The sequence below is a fragment of the Ictidomys tridecemlineatus genome, chromosome 1 (assembly GCF_052094955.1).
Source record: "Ictidomys tridecemlineatus isolate mIctTri1 chromosome 1, mIctTri1.hap1, whole genome shotgun sequence".
In the NCBI taxonomy this organism is placed as follows: domain Eukaryota; kingdom Metazoa; phylum Chordata; class Mammalia; order Rodentia; family Sciuridae; genus Ictidomys; species Ictidomys tridecemlineatus.
Genome location: NC_135477.1, coordinates 6,134,047 through 6,155,888, shown reverse-complemented (window position 1 = coordinate 6,155,888; position 21,842 = coordinate 6,134,047).

Here is a 21,842-nt window from a genome sequence, read left to right as displayed (position 1 = left end):
CAGGTGGACTGTGCATGGAGAGATGCCCACCCTTCCTTTAGACCAGGCATCCCGCCCCTGGGTGCCAGGAGTGTCGTCTGCTACAGAAATTTCACTCGGAGGAGGGGGGCTGCTTCTCCTGAGCTCAGCCCCTCCCCGTGGGCAGGGCACGTCCAGGACTTTATCCTGGGGGTTGGGGGAGCAAAGCCCAGCAGCCTGTGCCAACATGGGACAAGCCTGTGCGTTGTCCCAGCTCCTGGGCTCACGAGGCCTGGCTGTGTGTTCCATGGTGGAGCCACATGTCCCCACCCACCCAGACTCCTTTGTGCCCAAGTATCTGTGGCTGGGAGCCCTCCCCAGGGCCTTCCTGCACCCAGATCTCCCCTCGGAGTCCGTTTCTGCAGAACATGACCCATGACAAGAGGGACCAGGCTCCCTGGTGGCCACCTGTGTGCTGCTGGCCGAGCAGGGCTCTGGACCTGTCCTCTTTGACAGTCTCACGTAGCCCCCGTGGGGTCTTTGGATGTGAAGCAGCCCGTTTTCCAGGCTACATTCTTAGCGTGGTGCGTGTTCAAGTCCCGGGTGGGCAGGCGACATTCCCCAGCTCCTGGCTGAGAAGGGGAAAGCGAGAGCCCCTCACTGCCCTCCCAGTCTGACTCCCGATTTGCTTGCCTTAACATTTGCTGCTCGCCAGCCAGTGTGGCCCCAGCTTTCAAGTTAGAACGGGGACGCCCACCTCCTGTGGGTTGTCTTCCAGGGTGGACATGATGATAGACAAGGCGAGAGGTAAACTTCTTAGGTGGTGAGATAACGGGGTGCGTGTGTACACCGCAGGCAGGAGGTTAGCAAGGGCCTTGCCGAGGGGGGACGTGCAGGCAGAGAGCAGCAGGGACCTCCTGCCCCTTGGGACCCGGCTGCCTTCCTGGGCCAGGTCCTTTCTCCTGTCTTCATGGCATAAACGCACTTATTTCCTGCCTGTGGCAGTCATTGCCGGTGATTCAAGAACCGCTTGCCAGGTACTGTGATGGTCGCTGGAGTTAAACCCATGAACCGGGGGGTCTGGACTCTAGTGCTGATAGGGGAATGGGGGAACCAGCCGGCAGGCAGCACATGACCAGCGGAAGGACGCCTGGCCGAGGGGCTGGGCAGGAAGAGTGGCAGGAAGAGCGGAGAGAGGGAGGGAAGCTGGGCCTTCCAAGAGGACGGCTGGAGAGGGCCCCCGGGTCCAGGATCTGTCAGGAGGTTGGGGCCAGGAGCTGGGGAGGGGGCGTGTCAGGTGGAAGGACCAGTTGTGCAGAAGCCCTGAGGGTGGCAGGCCCGAGGAGCCTGAAGTAGAAGCCCTTCTACGGTGTGAGGGACGCTAGTGACCTGGTGGTCCCCTATGTAAGGCCACAGCTGAGGCTCATTTTCTCCCTCATCCATTGTTTTGTTTGCTTTTCTAAAAAACAGCTTTATTGAAGTATAATTGACACATAATGCACGACACATATTTGAAGGGTGTAATTTGATGAATCTGGGCATGTGTGCACGCCCGCCGTCTCCACCGTCAAGACAACGAGTGATCATCTCCTTCCAGCGTTTTCTCATGTCCCTTGCTAATCCCTTCTCCCAGCCCTCCCTGCACGCCCCATCTGCTTCCTGTCCTTGTGAATGAGTGCACATTTCACAGAATTTTATGTAAACAGAATCATACAGTATGTACTTTTTTTTTTTTTTAATTGCTCCTTCCACCGGGCATGGCTAATCCCCGACACATCTTGCTGTAGGTCTCGCTCATCAGTGTTGAACCTCGGCCCGTCGATGGATGTACCGCAGCTGGTTCCCACGATCACCTGTGGGTGGGCACTGGGCCTTCCCCCCGGCTCTTGGCTATCATAAACAAAGTTGGGACGAGCTCTTGTATACAGTCTTTGTATGAACATATGTTTTCGTTTCTTTTGGGTAAATACTAGGAATGGAATGGCTGAGTCATATGGTAGGTCTATGTTTAACTTTTTAAGAAACTGCCAAAATGTTTTCAAAAGGAGGATCATTTTATATTCCAACTGAGAGCGTCTGGGGGTTTATTTCAGCTTCTCAGGTCCTCGCCAGCATTTGGTGTGGTCATTCTTTTTCGTTTTAGCCTTTCTGATGGACGCCTCGGGAGACACATTGGGTATTTCCGTGCCATTTGTAACTGAGTACTGACTCCAAGATGTTTCCACGGGTAGGAGTTTTCTGGGTGTCTTCTGTTAAATCATTTTCCCCATTTCTAAATTGGGTTGTATGTCATCACTGTTTAGTTATAAAAGTTCTTTCTATATTCTAGATACAAATCTTTTGACAGATGAATTTTGACAAATATTTTCTCCCAGTCCGGGGCTTGATGTCGGTAGGACTTTTGCTCATGCTTGTCATTAAGAAATACGGTTGTTCCAGCACCTTCCGCTGAGAAGTTTACCCTTTGCCCGTGAATTGCCGAGGCCCCCTGATCCCTGGTGTGTCTCCATCTTGGCTTCTTTTCCAGGCTATTTGGGAAAGTCTAGTCCTTGGGATTCCCACATTACTTTTCGAGTCTAGTTAACATTTTCAGGCTGCTTTCTGCTTGACGGCGGCTCCAGGCATCTTTGGCTTCTTGGTGTGGGGAGCAGCCCCTCTGCCGGGTTGGCAGAGGCCTGGGCAAGGTGTCCGTGTGTCTGTCCCTCTCTTTCCTTGCACCCTCTACCCCTAACTTGTGTAATTATTCAAGGAACAGTGGCAACTAAAATCCGGTTGATAGCAAGTGTGTCTCCTGGCTGGTCTCCCACGGTGACTCTGCAGTCAGGACTGGCAGTGCAGGTGGTGGCTGGGGACACTTGCTTTAATCATAGGCTAGAAGATTTTCTGGGATGTTGTGGGCAAATTGTTCTTCGGTGATGCAGAACGGGGTTAAAGTCTGCGAAGAGTGCCAGCCGGTGTCACTGGTCACACCTCCGTCTGCTGTGTTTACTGTTGTATTGTCCCTCTGGAGTGGCAGGAAAGGACTCTGTGACTGGATTCGAGAGAGCTTTGTCTCATGGCTGCAGACAACACACAGGACCTGGCTCTTTGGACTCAGGTCAAGACCAGATAAGAGGTCTGGGGGTTGGAGGGGACAAAATGAAATCCCCAGGAATGGCCTAAAGCAAGGCCCCACCGCTGTGTGCCCTAGATGCCTTGTCTCCTCACCCTGGTCCTGGCCCTGCAGGGACGTCAGTGGGATGGTTCTGAAGCCCAGCGACTTGGTCCTCAAGAGTCCCCTTCAGTCAGGTGTCAGGCATTCCCTAAATTCTTTTAAATTGATTTTTTAAAAGTTTCTTGGCCGTCCCCAAATCAAACTCAAAGAACAACAACGATAAAACTCACTCCCTGAATTCAGTTCATATGTTCATGGGCTTAAATTCTTTCATAAATCAAACTTTTCTGGTGGGGGTCCCTCCTGTGTGCCAGGCCCTGGCCCTGACAGGAGAGCACGGCCTAGGGGCAGGGAGAGCACCCACAAGTGAGAGGGGTGCTGGGGAGGAGGGCGGGGGCCGCGAGGCACTGCAGGGAGGGAGCCAGGGAAGAGGAGGCACCTTTGAGAGGGGCCGAAGTCCCATCTCAGCCTGTGGAGGCCAACCAGACCCCAGCCCCACCCAGCAGGTGGCAGGAGCCCAGGGCCCTCCGCCTTCCTCCTCCACCCCTCATGGCCCTGTGTATGCACATTGCACATCGCCCATGTTGCACAGGGAAGAAGACCAGGGCTCAGAGAAAGACCAGGTCAGCTGCTGCTAGTGAGCTTTAGCTGGAAAGTTGAAGAGCTGAGAGCCCGGGGCTCTTCCTTCACAGAGAAGAAGGTCTCCTGTTTTTTTTTTTAAGAATGTTTCAATCTTTACGTTTAAGTGCATGGAGAAGGCCAGCAGCACGTGCTTCCTGCCTTGGGTGCGTGTGCGCTGACGCTGCGCAGGCCTCACCTGCACACGGCCCGGCTGAGCACCGGCCGCACTGCTCTTTGCCCTTCTGTGCATTCAGGAAGCTAAATAAGACTTTCCCAGCTACCAGAACCCCGTCCGTCCGTTATCTGTGCTGCAGTGTAAACAATGAAATGCTTATTATGTCCTCAGAATCCACAAAGCCATCGCCATGGAAACTGTTTTCCTGTCATATCTTTAATGAATAGGTAATGAAAGAAATGCTGCATTTACAACTTCATTACGAGTTTAAGAAAAAGAGAGGCGCGTGCGGCCGTGTGCACACACACACACACACACACACACACACACACACACACACACCCTTAGCCATAAATTTAAATCATGGTCCTTGTCACGTTTCAGAGCATGGTGAGCATCACAGAGACGTTTCCAAGGCTGTCATCTTGGATTGAATGAATGGAGAGGGAAAACAGTCATTTCCGAGACCCCACACTCCGGGCTGACAACTCAGGGTGTGGGTTTGTCTCGTTAGGATTTTCATTACTGTGGCTCAAAATGATCCCCTGCCCTTGCCGCCAGCGAACGTAATTGGGAGTGGAGGGGGCTCTGGGTGAGCTCCAGCTGCCCGGCACTCCTGGGCTGTCTCCTGCAAGGCTGTCCACGAGGAGGGTGGCCCGAGCGGGCGTGGTTTGCTGGGGAACTGCTCTGAGCTGACCTACAGGATCCACTGTCCCAGCATCGACTGCTGAGGGAGTCGACCCTTGTGGCGTCAGGGCAGGCACCTTAGAAAGGAGTTTTACGAGAATTATGAACAGAGCATGTCATCTCCAAGAGGACAGTGTGGCCGGGACAGGGCCGGGCCCAAGTGGTGGCTGGCAGTCAATGGCAGCGGGATGGCACCATGCCCGTGTGTCTCTGGACAACCCTGTGGACAGGCCAGTGCTGTAGCACACTCTGCTTCACCCTGGACCCCGATGGAGGGGGCAGGTGGGTAAAAAAAAAAAGAGAAAAGAAACCTCAGCTGCTGTTCCATCAGCACAGAGAACAAATGACACCTCAGTCTGCACTCTGTCAGTCTGTCCCGTGCCTCGTTCTTGGCGCCGGTCAGGTTACTCAGTGCCCGGGCGAGCCCACCTGTTTCCCAGTGTAGCTCTCCGTCCTCACACCCCTGAGCTGTGGAACCCCCTTAGCTCGAGGCGCAGCAGGTCCTCCTTCACCGGACCCCACTTTGGGGCCTGTGACCTCTGCAGTAACCGGCTGAAGCTCCCCTCTGTCTGTTCCTGGGAGCGCAGGCCAAGAAGATTCACAGGGAAAGAGAAATGTCGGAGAAGACATGTCGGCGACTTTCAAGTGCCCTTGGGGGAAAATGTCTATTTGTCTATAAAGCATGTTGTTTATTCATTAAAGTTCTTCTGCTAAGAGCTTTGGACCAGAGTTTTAAAATTTTCTCAGTGTGATTCTTAAGTACTTGAAAATAGTAGAGCCGTGTTTCTTTAATAACGCTTCCTTGATGAGCGGACCCTGCTTCAGTGGAAGAAAACACTGCCCGGGCTTTGTCGCTAACTGCTGTGCCATCTTGGGAAACCCACTTCTCTGGGCTTCTCGGCGCTTGGCTTCCTCATCTGACCTGGAATGGGATGGATAGAAGAAGTCGATTGCAGGACCTTCAGCTTTGATATTTTATGAACTCACGGCTTCTCACAGAACCCCAGCGCCACCTGTGATCTGTCCACGGTGCCCTGGGAGGACTCGGGGCTCCTTCTCCAAGTGTCAGCCATCCAGCCTCGGCTCACGCCCAGCTCGGCCCCTGGGGGATGTGGACCTGGGCCTGCAGATGCCCTTGATGGGAACGGGGTGGACTACGTGGCCGGCACGTTGCATGGTCCTGTCTCTAACGTACCCTCCAAAGGGTGTCCACTGCGGGGCAATGTGGTGGCCCCGAATATAAACCACAACATGCCATGCTCAGGAAGGAGCTCACGTCTTAGGGGTCTAGATCTTCCCTCTAGAGCTTGCAGGCTCCGTGCCCTGAGGCCCTTGGGCTGAGGCTCCCGTGGTCTTCGAGTCAGGGTGGCTGCGGTCTCCAGGTCCTGCCACGGGACTGCTACAGAGCAGCCTCCTCTTCCCTGAGGGCAGAAGCCCTTCCCTGCTTCCTGCCCTCAGCACCTTCCCTGAGGCTGCGGCCCAGGACCTGCACACCCCATGAATGTCTGCGTCCTTTGGAACGAGCATTTGTAGAAACCTCACAAACCCAGAGCCCGTTCCCTGCAGGCGCTAAGGGACAAAGGCCCCTGGCTGACATTCTCCTTCTAGGACTCAAGGCTGCCCCCAGTTTTGTGAGTAAAGATGGGGAGACAGTCATCGCCTGTGTGATGACGTTCCCTGCAGGTTTCACCTATCGGGACAGCATTTTAACTGACTTGAGCATCCGGAGGATCTCCACCATGGGGCTGTCCTAGTCACCTGGGCTGCTGTGATGGCTCTCCACAGACGGGGTGGCTCTCATGGGGAGACGGGAAGGCCAAGACGAAGGGGCCAGCGTGGGGGGCTCCCTCTTCCTGGCTGTGAACTGCTGACTTCCTGCCGGTCCCCCGTGGCTCAGCTCCTGGGCCTCTTGTACGAGACGCCAATCCCCATCGTGGGCTGCACAGTCACGACGGCATCACTCCCAAAGGCCCTGCCTCCTGACACCTCCTCCTGGGGTCCTCCCTTGTCTACAGTGGACCTCAACTGATGTCTGAATCGCAAGATGGGGACATACGCAACAGTCAGTGCAGTCTAGGCAGAGGAAACAGACAGCGCAAAGGTCCTGAGGTGGGAACAAGACTGGCTCCTTTGAGGAGGAAGCAGGAGGGCAGAGTGGCTCTGGTGGCCACTGGACAGGGTGAGCAAAGGCTGGAGAGGAAAGCGGGACAGATCCTGAGGTCTGGTAAAGAAGGGCCAGCAAAGGAGGTGGAAAGGGGCCTAGGAGGGAGCACAGGGCAGGGACGCCATGCTCAGCCCTGTGTGTGCAGCAAAGGGTCCAAGAAGCGAGAGCAGGGACGCCGGGGTCCTCCCAGCAGGGGAATTCATGGCAGAGGCCACTAGAGACATGCATCCCTGGTGCCCAATCAGCTGCTGGGCTGGAGCACACGAAGGAGCTCTGCTGACAGGAAGCGGAGATGGCGAGAGCAAGAGGGGTGACACCCAGCGAGGACCGTGCTCCCCAGGAGGAGCCGGGGCAGCCCTTCTGTGCTGTCAAGCTCTGTGTGACATGGGGTATTTGTTTCCCAGGGCAGCTGTGACAAAGTGCTGCAAACCGTGTGGCTTTAAACAATTGCAATGTATCGTCCACAGGTGACCACGCAGTTTTCCATTTTGGAGGGAGAATCTGATCCACATCCCGGTGTTTGCAGCCGCCAGGGCGTTCCTTGGGCTGTGGCAGAATCTCCGCTTTCTGCTCTGCCTCTGTCTTCCCGCGGCACTCTGTGTGCGTGCGTGCGTGTGTGTGCGTGTGTGTGTGTGTGTGTGGCTGGGCCCACCCCATCAGTCCTGCCGAGTGCTGGCTCATTTACTGACTCACCGGCCTGCGGGACAGTTGCTTTCATTAGTTTCAACTTGCCGACTGACCAAGGCTTGCAAAGGCGTAGGATTCGCCCAAGCCCCGATGGCTTCAAGTGGCCCTGCTAGAACCGGTCTCCAGACTCTGTCCTCTCTCCACTCTCAAAGCCTTTCTCAAACTGGGATTCGAGGACATCCACAATAATTTATATTATTTTCTTTGATTCTGACAACTCTCTCTGTCTTCATGTTGTAGAACTTTGCCATGTAACCAGAGGCTGCCCTGTGACTCCTGTGTCCATCTTGGAATGAGGCCAGGGTTGTGTTGGGCTCAGGCAGACCAACAGGTCTGAACCCAGGTCTGACTGTGCACGGAGGAGTGGCCCCAAGAGGCCCGGGCTCTGCGTGGCTTGCTGACACAGGGTCCTGGAGCTGCGGTGGAGAAAGGTGAGGTTGGGTGTAGCCCCTTTCCAGTGCGGGCTATGAACCAAGGTCAGGCGGGTGAATTTGGGGTGACAGGAGATGACCATGCAGACATGGAAAACATCTTTTCTGGGCGTCAGGACGGCTTCCCTGCCTCCAGCCACAGGCTCTAAAGCATCTATGGGCCGAGAGAAGCGGGTGAACAGTGGCCCACGTGTCATCCTGTGCCCACCCAGCCAGGGCTTGCAGGAGGCCACCAGGGGTGCGTGGGCTTGGGTGGCAGAGGTGGCCACCCCAGAAGGAGACGGGGCGAGACGATGGGAAACAGAAGATGGACATCAGACACAAACCACTGACCACCAAGGGGGGGAATCTGCAGGGGAGGTGGCAGGCCACTCCCTGCATCTGTCCCCGAGTCTGTCCCCAGCTCTGTGGCTTAGTCCCAGAAGCTCCAGGTGCTTGGTGCCCACAGGAATCACAATGCCCGGCAGGTGGGTTTCTGTTTGGTAAGAATTAAACCAGCCGCCTCTGGGACAGATGTCCTCGGCAAGCAGTCGCTGTCACCAGTGGCAGTTTTAAACTTGTCCCTAAACAGGACAAAATAATGATGAGGAAGACGCCTGGCTTGGGGCTGTGGGACTGCTCCAGGCTGGACCAGAGAACAAGCCGCACTTGTTTAGGGGAAATATCTGCGAGTCACACCACCCTTGGGAATGGGGTTGCTGGCGAGGTTGATGGGGGAGAAGCTCAGCTTCCCAGACGTACTGGGTCGGTGGAGAGCAGACAGACAGACAGACAGACAAGAGAGAGGCTCCTTTGGCTGCCAGCCATGTCTTTCCTCACTCTCCCTGTTTGGTACGAAAATGACAAGTGGCCCCTCCAGTGGGCATCGGGGCAGTGGGCACTGTACCATGGGCCCAATATCCCTGGGACGGGCAGGACCATCATCCCACACTGGGTCAGAGAGAGGGACGCTGGCTGCAGGCCCCTTCTGCTCAGGTGGTCGATCGGCCGCTCACCCGGGGCTGAGGGGCACTAGGCTCTCTTAAGACATTTTGGTTTTCTGGTTAGGGGTCTAGCGCCCGTCCACGGGAACAGCCAATGGAAAACCGTAACGTGGAGTGGACAGAGAGGGTGCCCTTGGGTGAGCGTGGCCGCTCCGTAGAGTGGAGGGGTCCCTCCCCAAGAGGGTTCGCTGCGCAGGACTGAGAACCAGTTTTGAAGATGAGCACAGGAAAAGCGACGGGCAGTGGGATGCCTCCTTAGCAGCCTCTGACTCACGGCAGGGCTGGGAACAGAGGGACGAGGTCAAGGCCACCGGGCTGTGGGTGCAGGTGGACCTTCCAGGTGGACGTCCAGCCCCCAAAGTGAAAGCCGTCTCACTTCCTGACACCGAGAAGGGCTGGGATCCTGTTCCTGCCGCTGCCGCTCACCGGACTTGGATACAGTTGTTAAAAATAAAACCCTGGGACTGTCCACCAGAGCAGCTCTGTTGTTTTCAAAGGAAAACGCTCCACGGCTCTCACTGGCTGGCTCTGGGCTTCCGTTTTACATTTTTTAATTAAATTTTCAAAAATGTTTAATAACAGACAAATACCCAGGAGTTAATGCTCAGTGTGAAAATGCAGTTTAAACCCGTCTATAGTCTGATTCCCATTGTGTTCAAAATGCACAGGTGGAGGAGGCCCCCTGACACACAGGGCAGTGAGATTGGGGTGCACTTACCTTCTTCTTTCTATTTTCTTTCTGGTTGTTGCTGCACCTGAACACCTGTCCCATTCCCATGCACGAAAGCCATTTCAAAGATACTTAGCTAACAGGAAGCCAGGGCCCCAAATGCTGTCCTCTTCTACCTTTAAGTGACAATTAACCTGGTGGCCCAGGTAGAGGGCCACCTCCCTGGTGGAGGCCTCTGCACCTGGCCTGGACGGAGTCCTGGTTCACGTTCCTGCTTCCCTCGGTGACAGGGTGGTATGGACACTGGGCAGCCGAGTAATGGGCGCTCCCGCTGCAGAGACCAGCTCTCTAGGGACTCAGAGTCCAGCAGTGTGCTCAGCACATGACGGACACGCAGGAGAAGCCTGTGGCATGTGCCCAGGGACAGGCCCAGGCTGTGCACTCGGGTGTGCGCTTGTTCACCTGGAGCCGGACACAGCGGCGGGCCTCCGTGTGCACCTCGGGGCTCTGAGGGAGGCCGCAGGGGCTGTGGATCCAGGCTCCTTTCTTTCTTTGCCTTGTTTCTCTGCATTCAGCGTATTTTTTAAAAATTATTTTGAACAACATGAAAACATACATCACCATCCCACATGTAGTGTATAAAGTAAAAATGAGTATTCTTGCCCTTAGTCTCTCTATGCACACGTGTGCTTTAGAAAAGTAGAAAAGGATTATGCTATGTTTATTGTTTTGAAAATAGCCCATACCCCTTAAAAATATTCCATTTTCCCAGTCAGTTTCTATAGTTCTTGCTCATCCCTTTTGGCAATGGTATAGTATTTCAGCATGTGGACATTTTATCTTGCTCTTCTAATGCTGCAGACTTTGGCAATGTAAAATGAAACGTTCACAACTGGAAGTAATATATTATTTTGAAGGAATGGTAATCCCAATAAAGAGCCATGGGCCAATTGGGAAAACAAAGTGTTAAAATGCCTTCTTGCTTCAAAACAATGCTCCGTAGTAGAAAGAAGAAAACCTTCTCCTTCCTTCCCTCCACAATCTCCAGGCTCAGGTGGTGCTTGTTGGAGAATCCTGTGGTATTTCCACACTTATCACTAAAGTTTACAAAAGCTTGAGTAAGAGATTCTCTTCCTGGCCCGAGTCTCCCGCCCTGCCTTGCCCTCCTCCCCAGCCCAGTGTGTACCTCTGCCTCTGGAGCAGGTCACTCCACAGGAGGAGACGGGGTGGACAGCCCTCCAAATCGTTTGGGAATTTCTGAATTTTGACTTCCCGAGGCAAACAAGTACTCTAGCAATTAAGAAGTTCCCAGAATTGTTTGTTCGTAAACAATCAGACTCAACGGAACTCTAGAAAGGCCTTTTGTCCTGTCTGTTGACTATGACAATGAAGTTTGGTGGGAAAGCTCCTTGCTCCTTAGTTTTCAAAATAACAAAGTGGAGTGTGCCAGGCTCCCTGTTTTTCTCTCCAGGGTTCCTGGAATTTGTGTTTCTCATGACCAACGTGTAGTACCCAGGTCACTTGTAACGTCCCCTACCCGGGGACCACGACAACGGTCCCCACAGGAGTTCCAGGTGGGTTTCTTTCGTGGGAAGTGTGTGGCTGATATTGAACCACGGAAACCAAAGCAGCCGATGGGCGGGCGGACCTCACCCACTGAGGGCAGAGGCCACGGGCAGTGGGTGATGTGCTCACTAAAGAACTGGAGGCCCATCTCCTCTTGCTCCGTGGTGCCGGCACCTGCCTGGGGAATGTAGGTGACTTAGGTCTCATTGTCATCATGAGCAGTGTGAAGAAGAAGCGCCCAGTCAGAAGCCAGTGTGCTGAGACATCAGTGACCACAGGAGGTCCTGGGGTCCCGGGCACTCAGGCCGACTCAGTTTCCTTGGGCTTCTGAGGACTGGAGGAGTCCTTAGGGGTCACCGTGGTTCAGAAGACCACAGCCCACTGGCCACAGCAGCAGATGAGCAGGGCTGCTGGACGGCTGAGGGGAAGCGCTGGGAGCAGAAGACCCCGGAGGGCTGTGCCCAAGTCCCCGGGGGACTGCTAATGTGAGCATGTGCACAGAGACTGCAAGGAGCCAGCAAACACCGACTGGAACTAGGGCCAGGGCCTATTCTGAAAGTCACACTGGACCTGATGAGATCTGCCGTGTCCTCAAATGAGTTCCCAGACCCAGGAGCCTTCCTGGCTAGAGGCAGCCAAGGGAAGAACTTGAACTTGGCAAAGTAACTAGAAGTTGAGGGGTCCACAGGGAAGAAGAGTCCCAGGTCTGAGTGGAGCTGGGTCTCTGTGCTGATTGGACTATGCCGTGACCTTCTAACAGCTGGAAGGTCTGTGCAAAGGCTTGGGCACCACTGTGGCCACTGTCACTGACACAATCCTCCCACTGTCACAGCCGAAGCCAGGTCTGCAGGTCCTCAGACGGCCCTCAGCTTCTCTGACTCCCGGGCAGCAAATGGACATAACTGTTTAGCCACCTCCCACAATTCCATAAAGTTGAATCCACAGGACAAATTGAGCCCTCTCTGTTGTTCCCAGTGGCTCTTGCTGTCACCGTGGTTGTGAACCACATTCTGAGCAAGGCCCCTTTTAAGCCGGGGCGACTGTATTAATGTCACCTGAAATAAGTTTAAGCCAAAGAAAATTGCCAGATACCAAGATGGATAGTTCACAGTGGCAACAGGTGGATCAAGGCAGGAAGTCACACGGCTCTGAATGTGGGTCTGGGTGACAACTGTCACAGAACGGACAGGACAACAGGAGAAGCAGAAGAATCCACAGTGAGGGTTGGGGGTCTCAAGACTCCTATTTTAGCATTGATTTAAAAGAATCAGTAAGGATCTAGGAGACTTGAGCAATATTGCCGACCCACTGGACTTAAATGACCTTTATTCCGTCCAGTCAGAGCTGAGCCCAGTCTTTTCAAGGACATATGGCCCAACTACTGAGATAAACCACACGCTGGGCCATGAAACGGGTCTCAGCCAATATAAAAGGATCCAAACAGCGCTACACCATGTTCTCTGACCGCAAGATAGTTAAGCTGGGGTCAACAGAAAGATCTCAGGAATGTCCCCAAGCATCCGGAAATCAAGCAAACACTTCTAAGTAACCCATAGATCAAAGAGATTTCAAGACAAATTAGAAAATGAAAATGTAATGAATGACATAGATATAATGAAAATGAAAATACAGTTCGTCAAAATTTATGATGTGCAGCTACGGCCAGGCTTAGAGGAAAATAAGTAGCTCTCAATGGTTACGTTAGAAAGAACAAATTCTGAAATCAACGAGCAACCTGAGCTCCCCCCCTTAAAAAGCTAGGAATATAAGAGCAAATAGCCCTAAATGTAAGCAGCGAGAAAATCATCCAAACCAAAAGGTGGTTCTTTGAAAACATCCATCTGTTGAGTCAACTTCTGCCTAAACTAAGGGGATCACAGAGACAGAGGATGAAAGGCACCAGCGTCACGGACGAGAGAAGGGACATGGGCACAGATTCTACAGACGCTAAAAATCCAGGGCTCGTCCCCCACAACGATGCCAATGAAGGTGACGACGCAGAGGAGACAAAAGACACCAAATGTCAGAGTGAATTCAAGGAAGGACAAGGACGTGAGCAGCTCAGGCCATGAGAGAAGCTGACCCTCCACGCATCCTTCCTGAGAAGACTCTCCAGGTGTTCAGGAGCTTGGGGGTGAACGGTGCCAAGAAATTAAGGAGGAAAGAAGTAACGCCCATCTTACAGAAAACAGAGCGGGAGGACGGCTCCCCTCCCTCCCTCCCTCCCTCCCTCCCTCCCTCCCTCCCTTCCTTCCTTCCTTTCTTTTTGGTGGTATTGAGGATTGAACCTGGGGATGCTCTGCCCCTGACCTGCCTCCCAGACTCCCCCACTCCTTCACCATCATCATCAACGTATCCTGAGATCCAAACACGAGGTCAGCCTCCAAGAGTCAACAACACTTTTATGGGCCAGCAATGAACAACTGAAGAGTAAAATATAATTTTATTATTTCCTTCTTACTACTTAATTTGGGTTCAGTTTGCTCACTTATTAAAGCACCAAAACCACGAAGAATTAATTTAACAAACTATGTATGACACCTGTGCACTGCAAAACACTGACAAGACAAAAATTTAAACACAAAGAGAAGGGGAGACGGAACCTGCACGTGGACCATTGTGACCACGTCAGTGCCCACACACACTGATCTGTAGAGGTAAAGAAATTTGGGTCAAACTCTTGATTGGCTTTTTGTGTGTGTGCATAAATTGGCAAGTTGATTCTAAAATTTCTATGAAAATTCAAAGGAACTAGAATAGCCAAAGTGACTTTTTAAAAAAACCACGTTGGAGGATTCGCGTTACCTGATTCCGGACTTGGTAGAGAGTCACAGTTATCCAGGAGTGGGGCACTGACATTAGGAGGGAACCTAGTCCACGACTCTTATTTATACGGTCAACTGTTTTTCCACCAAGGATCAGGGTGATTCACTGTGAAAACTGGGTCTTTCCAGCCTCTGTGCTGGGACAATTGGACGGTCCTATAGAAGATGAGGTACCTCACCCCTTACCTTCCACCATGATAAAAACTAACTAAAAATAGCTCCTGGACCTGGCCGTGTGAACTTAAAACTCTAAAACTTTCGAAAGTCAACGTCAGAGAAGGTCAATGTGACCGTAGCTAAAAAAAGAAAACACACACACACACACACACACACACACACACACGAAGTGAAAGTGGTTTACCTTTCACCAGAGTTATGGAGGCCAACAGGTGAGCCCCAGCCTGGTATATTTGTAAACCCTGCTCCGGAAAAGGGCTGGTTTCTAGAACGTGCAAAGAACTTTGCAAAAAAAATAAATTGAAAATAAGAAAACCACCCAATTTAGAAAATGGGTTGGAAGATTTGAACAAACACTTCACAAAAGAAGAACTCTGAGCGGCCAGTGAGCAGACAGCGAGTCACAGAAGCAAGTCAGCCAGAGTGTGACCACTCACCAGCCACGGGAATGGCTAAACGGCCACCAACCAGAACTCAGGAGGACGCGGGGCAGATGGAGCTTCAGCGTGTGCTGGGGAGGGTCCAAGATGGAGATGGCAGCCCTTCAGAAGAGCCCGGCAGCTCTGCTGAAGCTCAGCATGTCCTTGGTGAAGGATTCCCAGTACCAGGTCCCTACTCCAGAGAAACGAGTCCCGTGCCTTCAGAGACACGATGTGTGGACGTCCAGGGTCCCTGTGATCACCTGCAGCCACCGCCAGCTTCTCCTTTCCTGCTGCGACTTCACCCCACAAACCCTGGTTTGCACCTCTTCCCTCTTGACCAGCATGATGCCTTCAGGCAGGAGCAGCTACCGTCCCAGTTCCACCACCGTCTGTCCCCATCATCATCTGTGATTTCCTCTTATCTAAAATTTTATCCAAATCCCTAATGCTTCCGCCTCCTCTCAGTCCCTTCCCTTACGTCCCTGAAAGTCAACGAAGCCAAGCTTCCAACCATCTTCTGAAAATAACCTTTCACACCATCGAGGAGAATCAGAAAATCCTTCCCATCCCTCCACCCTGAAATAAGTACTCCTCCTATCCTGCTATTTGCGTATTTCATATTTCTCCCTAAAGAAAGGCTTCTGGGGCTTCTAGTTGAGAGGACACGGTGGTAAATGATGTTGTTTGCCAGGAGCTCGGAATTTCAGGAAGCAGGAAACGAGTTTAACTTTAGTTTATGCTACTTAATCCTTGTGCAGCCTTGAGGCAAGTGGCCTCTCTGAACCTCAGTCTCTTCATCTGATTATTGGGTGTCATACTATCTATGAGAAGTGCTGACAATGAATTTGTATTCTCCACCTTTGTTCGGTAACATAGAAACATGCTGAGTCCTCTTGTCCCTTGGAAAATGTTCCTTGGAGAGTGCTATGACTGAACTCTACTTATCTGGGTGATTAAGATATTGCTTAGACACTGTACTTTTGAAATTAATGTAGCAAGATAATAATACCTAGTATTGATATAGTCTTTGATCTGTTATCTTAATTATGCTTTATGATGCTACTATAAAACTGTTAAGTAAGATTACTGCAAATTAATTAATATTTATTATCCCCCTGGAAGCAAAGTACCGCCTTTATAAATCAGGTAGGATGAACAGTAGAAAATTCTTCCTGAATTTGCAGCATCAGTGGTACCAAAGCTGTTGACTTGCAGCTAAATTAACCCTCAAATGTCAGCCAAGACTACTGGACTCATCAGAGACCCTTTTGTGTAAGACCTGGCCAGAACTGGGAGATAAGGACTCACTGGGCTTCCTGCAAAGTGGCAGTAACTGTGATTTTTTTTCCATTTTATTTCAGGTAGGATGAACAATAGAAATTCTTTAGATTTTCTTGCTTTTCTTTAAATCTCAATGCTGACTTCCTAAACTTTGTTTTCCCACTAGCTCCTACCTGTTGTTTCAGAAGGTAGAGGAGGGTGCAGTCAGGGGTTGGGAGGGGCTGAAAGATGGCAAAACATTCTGGACCCAGAGCAGCTGTCAACATGTCAATCAGCTCGATTTGTACTGCTGCAGCCGCGTTCTGTCGCCTGGTGGTACCTGCAACTTGGTGACTCAATAAATAATAATAAAAACAAATAATATTTGGTTTCTATCCATGCTCCGGGTCCATGGCCACACGGATGCCTTTGGTAAGGCGTGAGTGTGCTCTGCACACAGTCTCACTTATCGCAGATTTTCTATTTGAGTTTGTTTCAAAATTGGTTCACGTTTAATTCTCTAATGTAATCTCTTGACCAATGCAGGGAGAGAGGGTGGGTTTTTCTAGATCTAAAAGCCTATCCTGGGCCCAGAACAGGCGTGTGTGTATGCGTGTGTGTGTGCGCGCGCGCTCTGTGCACACATTGGTTGTATATAAATATTGACATAGTACCATATGTACAACCCATATTTCTAGGATTTGTTTAGATGTTGGGATTTGACTACAGTGTGGTGTAGGGGAGGAATGACATTCACTAGAACAGCCCGAGAGCAAATCCTACTCTCGGAATGTCAGGAAGTCACCTGGGCTTCCCCTGCCTCGGTTTCTCCTCCTGAACAGGAGAACAAGGCGGCAGTTACAACAACCCCACCTGCCCCTCCCACCTCGGGCCTCATGGCACTTCCCAGGCACATTCACCAGGCACACGAAAGTGCTTTGTAAACTGTGAAGTTCTGCCCAAAGGTGGTTAGTGCCTCAAGATTTTCCGGTAACAGATATGCAGACTCTGGGATAGGAATGGAATTGCGTTCAACATGAATAACACCCTCTCTGAACTAAAAGACAGAAAGTCCGTGTTTCCCACATGGGCCACCCCTACACACCACTAAGACGCTACGATCAAAGAACCCAGGAGAGAAAAGAAGCATGGGCAAGGAGGAGGCCACACCCGAGCCCTGTGCCCACTGATGGCTGCAGCACCGGGGTCGTGCAGAGAACAGCAGGGCGGCCCCCAGAGAAGTCATCGTAAAAATACCACACCATCCGGAAACTCCCTCCCCAAACCTGAAAGAGTTGTGGACAAGGGCTTGAGCAGATGTCTGTCAACCAGTGGTCACAGCAGCAATATCCACAGTCACTCAAAAGTAGAAACCACCCAAGTGCCTGTTGGTGGATAGATGAATAAATAAATTCGACACATCCAGATAATGGAATATTATTCAGCCTTAAAAAGGAAGAAAATCCTGATACAACGTGGACAGATTTTGAAGATATGCTAAATGGAATAAGCCAGACACAAACGGACAAATAAATGCCACATGGTTCCTCTTACGTGAGGCGCCCAGAGCTGCCAGATATAGAGACAGACAGTAGAGCAGAGGGTGCGGGGGACTGGGCTGCGGGGGACTGGGCTGCGGGAGGGCAGGAGTCATCCAACAGGGCTTCAGGTGGGGACGGTGCCGCGCTCAGGTGGAGGTGATGGGCGCAGGAAAGCGCCAACAGCGCCCCCCGAGGAGGAGCCAAACCTGGACATGTTCAACTTCAGAGCCTCCCCTCCAAAAGCCTCGGGAGAGAACTTGGAGGCAGCTGATTTGGGGCGGAGGGATCCAGGTTCTGCGGCCACACGTCAAGTCGCCTGTGCGCAGCTCGCGCCACGGCATGCTGGCCCCGTGGTGTCCCTCCTGGCCCAGACGCCTCAGTTTGCATTCCTGGTGACCTTAATGGCAACCGCGGGCCTTCTTCCCGTCACTTGTCACTTGTGCCGGCTCTCTGCAGCTCTAGGGATTCGTCAACCCCACGACCTCCCCCTGCGTTGGAGCTTCAGCAGGTCCTCAGAGCTGTCGGGTTTACCCCTCCCCGTGTCCCCGGGAGGCACTCTCCTCCCCTCGTCTCCTCCTCTCCTTCCCGCCATCCTCCTCCTCCTCCAGGGCCTTCCCCCTGCGGGTGGCGGGTGGTGACGTTTCCTCACATCTCCGTTCACTGTCCTGCTTCGGCCTCCGCCCTGGACCTCGCAGCCCTTCCAGCGCCATTGGCCTGGGTGCAGCCCGGGCACAGGGGACATGTGTGAGTGCGCGCCCGGCACAGGGGACATGTGCACTGGGCTCGTCTTCCCGGCTCCTGCCTCTTCTCATCTGCGAGTCCTTTCACTGGTGCCGATGCTCTTCACGGTGTCTGCACAGGACGCTGGAAATCTGAGGTTCCCGTGTTCCTCCCGATGACGCTATTACAGGAAACACAGGTGGCCCCGAGAGAACGCGGCTGTCCTGGCGGCTCACCCCCCCCTCCCCCAGCCAGGTTTGCTGTCCCCTCATCACCCAGGGCCGTGTCGCTCCATGGGGTGATTCCAGCCTCCACCTGGCCTCTCGCTGGCTGTGGGTCGCTGGATGGAAGGTGGGGCCTACTGCCACGGGGACAGGAACCCTCCGGCAGGTTCACCGTGCGGCCCTGAGCCCGGGGTGCAGGTTGGCCACTGGCCACCTCCTGCTGGTCTGCTGTGGCTCTGTGAACCTGGGACTGTGACTCCTCTCAGTGGGCCTCTTTCCTGGTCTGCAAACCAGGTCTTTCTGGTCTCCAAGACCCAGTGGGACTCAGTGGACCCTGCTGTGGACCCTGTGTCCAGCCTCTCTGGGCCTGGGCTGCCCAGCTGCCCTGGATGGGGCCTGCCTGGCTCACCACAGCGTCGCTGGGCCTGGCACCGCGCCAGCTGGCAGAAGGGTGGAGGCAGGGAGAGGGGTCAAGGCAGGGGATGCCTTATGGAGCCTGTGTGCCCCCAAGGCTCCAGAGCCAACCCAGCGCCTTCTCTTTCTGAATGTGGCTCCGGGGTTCGCTGGCCTCGTTCTTGTGCCTGAGTAGAAAGGCACAGGCCCTCCCTGTCGCCCTCCGCCCTTGGACTCTGGCTCTTTGTGTGCCAGCTTCTCAGGTTTCTTCTGGACTTGGGTGCCCCTGTTGGTCCCTGTTGTCCCGACTGAGAGGGGAGCCTCAGAGTCCTGTGCCTCCCCCCAGGCTCACCAGGTGGCTTCACTCTTGTGTCACCTTTGCTCTGCCTCTCTCTCTCCAGGGAAGGAAACCGCGACCTGCCTGGCTCGCGTTCTTGGGCAACCCTCAGGCTTTCTAAAGAGAGCCCTGCATGCTGCTATGACCTGATTTTAATAAGGCGGGGGCTCCCACTCCTGGGAAACCTTTTCCCGTTTTTTCAAGCATGTCTTAACTGCTGTCCTCGCTGCCACTCAGCAGGCCATCTCGGGCGCTGGGCAGCCTCTTCTCAGATGCAAGCGGTCACTGTGTCCTTTCTAGATTCCCCAGAAACCTCCTAACTGGGCTGTGCCCTGTCAGTCCTGGGGTTCCCCAATCCAGTGTCCAGCCCAAAGCCAGGGAGATTGTAGCAAAACAGAGCTCTGACCACGGCTCCGTCTACAGCCCCTTCTCGGGTTTCCCACTGCATCGAGGACACAGATCCCAATTCCTGCCAGGACCCGTGGGCGCCTGTGATCCCAGCCTCCCCTCCCACCCCTCTGCCCCGGCTCCCACCAGCTTGGCCTCTCCCCACATCCCCATTCCTCCCGGCCTTTGTCGTCTTCCACAGGAGATGTTCCGCGCCGCAGCTCCCCTCCCAGCTTCCTTCAGAGCTCTCTTCAAATGCCAGCCCAGGAAAGCCTTCCCTGACCCCCAGGGCCAGGTGGGCTCCGGTCAGAGTGCTGGAGCCCCCTGCTCCTTCCCAGCCCCTGCCGTGGTTGGTCACGTCACAGTCATTACTGCCATTCTGTCTTTCACGAGACCACAGGTTCCCTGAGCGGTGGTTTTGCTCACTCCTGTCTCCCCGGGGCCTGGGACAGTAGTAGAAATGCAATATAAATTAATGAGTTCATTATTAATTTAGAGGCCATCGAGCAGTGCCCCACCAATGGGCTCCTTCAGAATGGAATTTGGTGCCAAATTCCTATGAAATTTTAAACAGCTTTTACTAAAATTTGGGGAGACCTGTCATAATGAGAGCCTGACACGGGGGAGGGGTGCATTTCGCATATATTTGCAGAGGTGATAATGTGTATCAAACGACATCCTCTGGAAAAATTCCCAGACTATTAATATTAACTCCAGGTTAACTCTAAAGCCATTCCCCCAGTGAGTTCATGGAACCACCAAATAAGGCGTGAGGGAGTGGCACCGAATCAGAGACCCCCAGCTTCTCGTGACTTCAGGAGAGGGAGAAGAATACTCCCGAGGCAGGAGGGAGCGAGACAGTGTGTGTGCAGCCACTGCTGTAACAGACTCATTTTCGGTTGCGAGATGGTGCAATACGGACGTGGAATTCATCATGTCTATCATTAGGGTGCTAATGAGAAAGCATCACACGCATCTCACCTGAGAGCTTCAATTGAAAGAACCAGGGTATCACTGGAAGAAGCTAGAAATAGAGTAATCAACATCAACAAAATCTATTGTTCCCAGGTTGCGAAATTGAGGGATTATTTCTACGGCAAGTCAAAATGAAACCTGTTTACATTTGTCAGCAAAATGATCACATTTTACACCATTAACATTTGGCAAGATGGAGCACCCTCCATTAGCTAATCTGCAGATGCCCCAGCAGCAGATCCAGGAAAACAAAGAGCAGCGAGCACAGGGCGGCCTCTTCTCCATCACGCCACCTCAGGGAGCCCAGGCTATGCCTCAGGTGTGGTGGGCAAGATGGCCGTCCACACTGTCAGGGGCTGTTGATGGCTGGGAGGAAATGTCATCGGGATGCTTGGACGTCAGGTGGTCCTCAGGTGGGGACTGATACACAGAGGGTGGCCAGCAAAAGCTTGGGACATAGCAGTCCATAAAACGAACACCCCTCATTAAGTGACTGTCCCAGGGATGGCAAGTGGTGTCCCTGAGTTTGGCTCTAATGTCCTCTCTTGAGCACGCTGCCCCATGCTGCAGCGCCCACTCCACCATGATGGCTGCTGTGCAGCTACCCAGGCGTCATTGTCGGCCCTGGCGTCTCCCAAGGATGTGGCCACTTCACGGTGTCCTTCTTCATGGGACCTAGCTAATGGCTTTCCAGCTTAAACTGCCCCCACTTCCAGCTGTGCTTCTTGGCTCAGAAGTAGTCACCTGGGAGCTGCAGCTCACAGGTACCCAGTCCCTGGCCACTGTGCATTCTCCCCAGAGCCACCAGCCCTCCTGAGAGGCTGCCAAGCAGACCTTGCTGGCCGGGGAGTGGACGGGGCCCCACAGTGAGCTGTGAACCCTGACACTGAGGATGCTCCTAACGACTCAGTGGAGATTATCCCACAGATCCATCCAGAGCCCTGGGCCAATGACCAAACACTGGTCATTGGCCCCCAAGTTGGTTTTAATAAATGGCAAGCTTTATAAATATGAGTCTACGAAAATATTCTAAAGTATAAATGCTGCAAGATTTATTAAGAGAGAACCATAATCCAGAATTTGTGCTGACACACAATGGGTGCTGAATATATATGGAAGGAAGAACAAATGAGTCCTGCCCCTAGGAATAGACCCCACAGGAGGGGCAAAGCTAGGCACTCCGTCTTAATACTCTAGTCGTCTTCCTTGGCAGAAATATGACAAGAACCAGTCTACATGACGTAAATAAAAATAGAGTCCAGGAAGCAGAGCTGCCACAAATACCTGCTTCATGCATAAAGCTTGTGGAAACTGAGGACCATAGGTGTGACCTTCCCTCAGTCGGCATGAGGCCATTTGGTATGTACCAGCAGGACAGCTGCCATTTGCAGCAGAATGGAGCCTCTGACCCAGAAGGCCACACTAATGCTCTGCCAGTGTCACCCCAGACCTAGGAGGAGACATGGATGAATCTGAGCTCTGGAC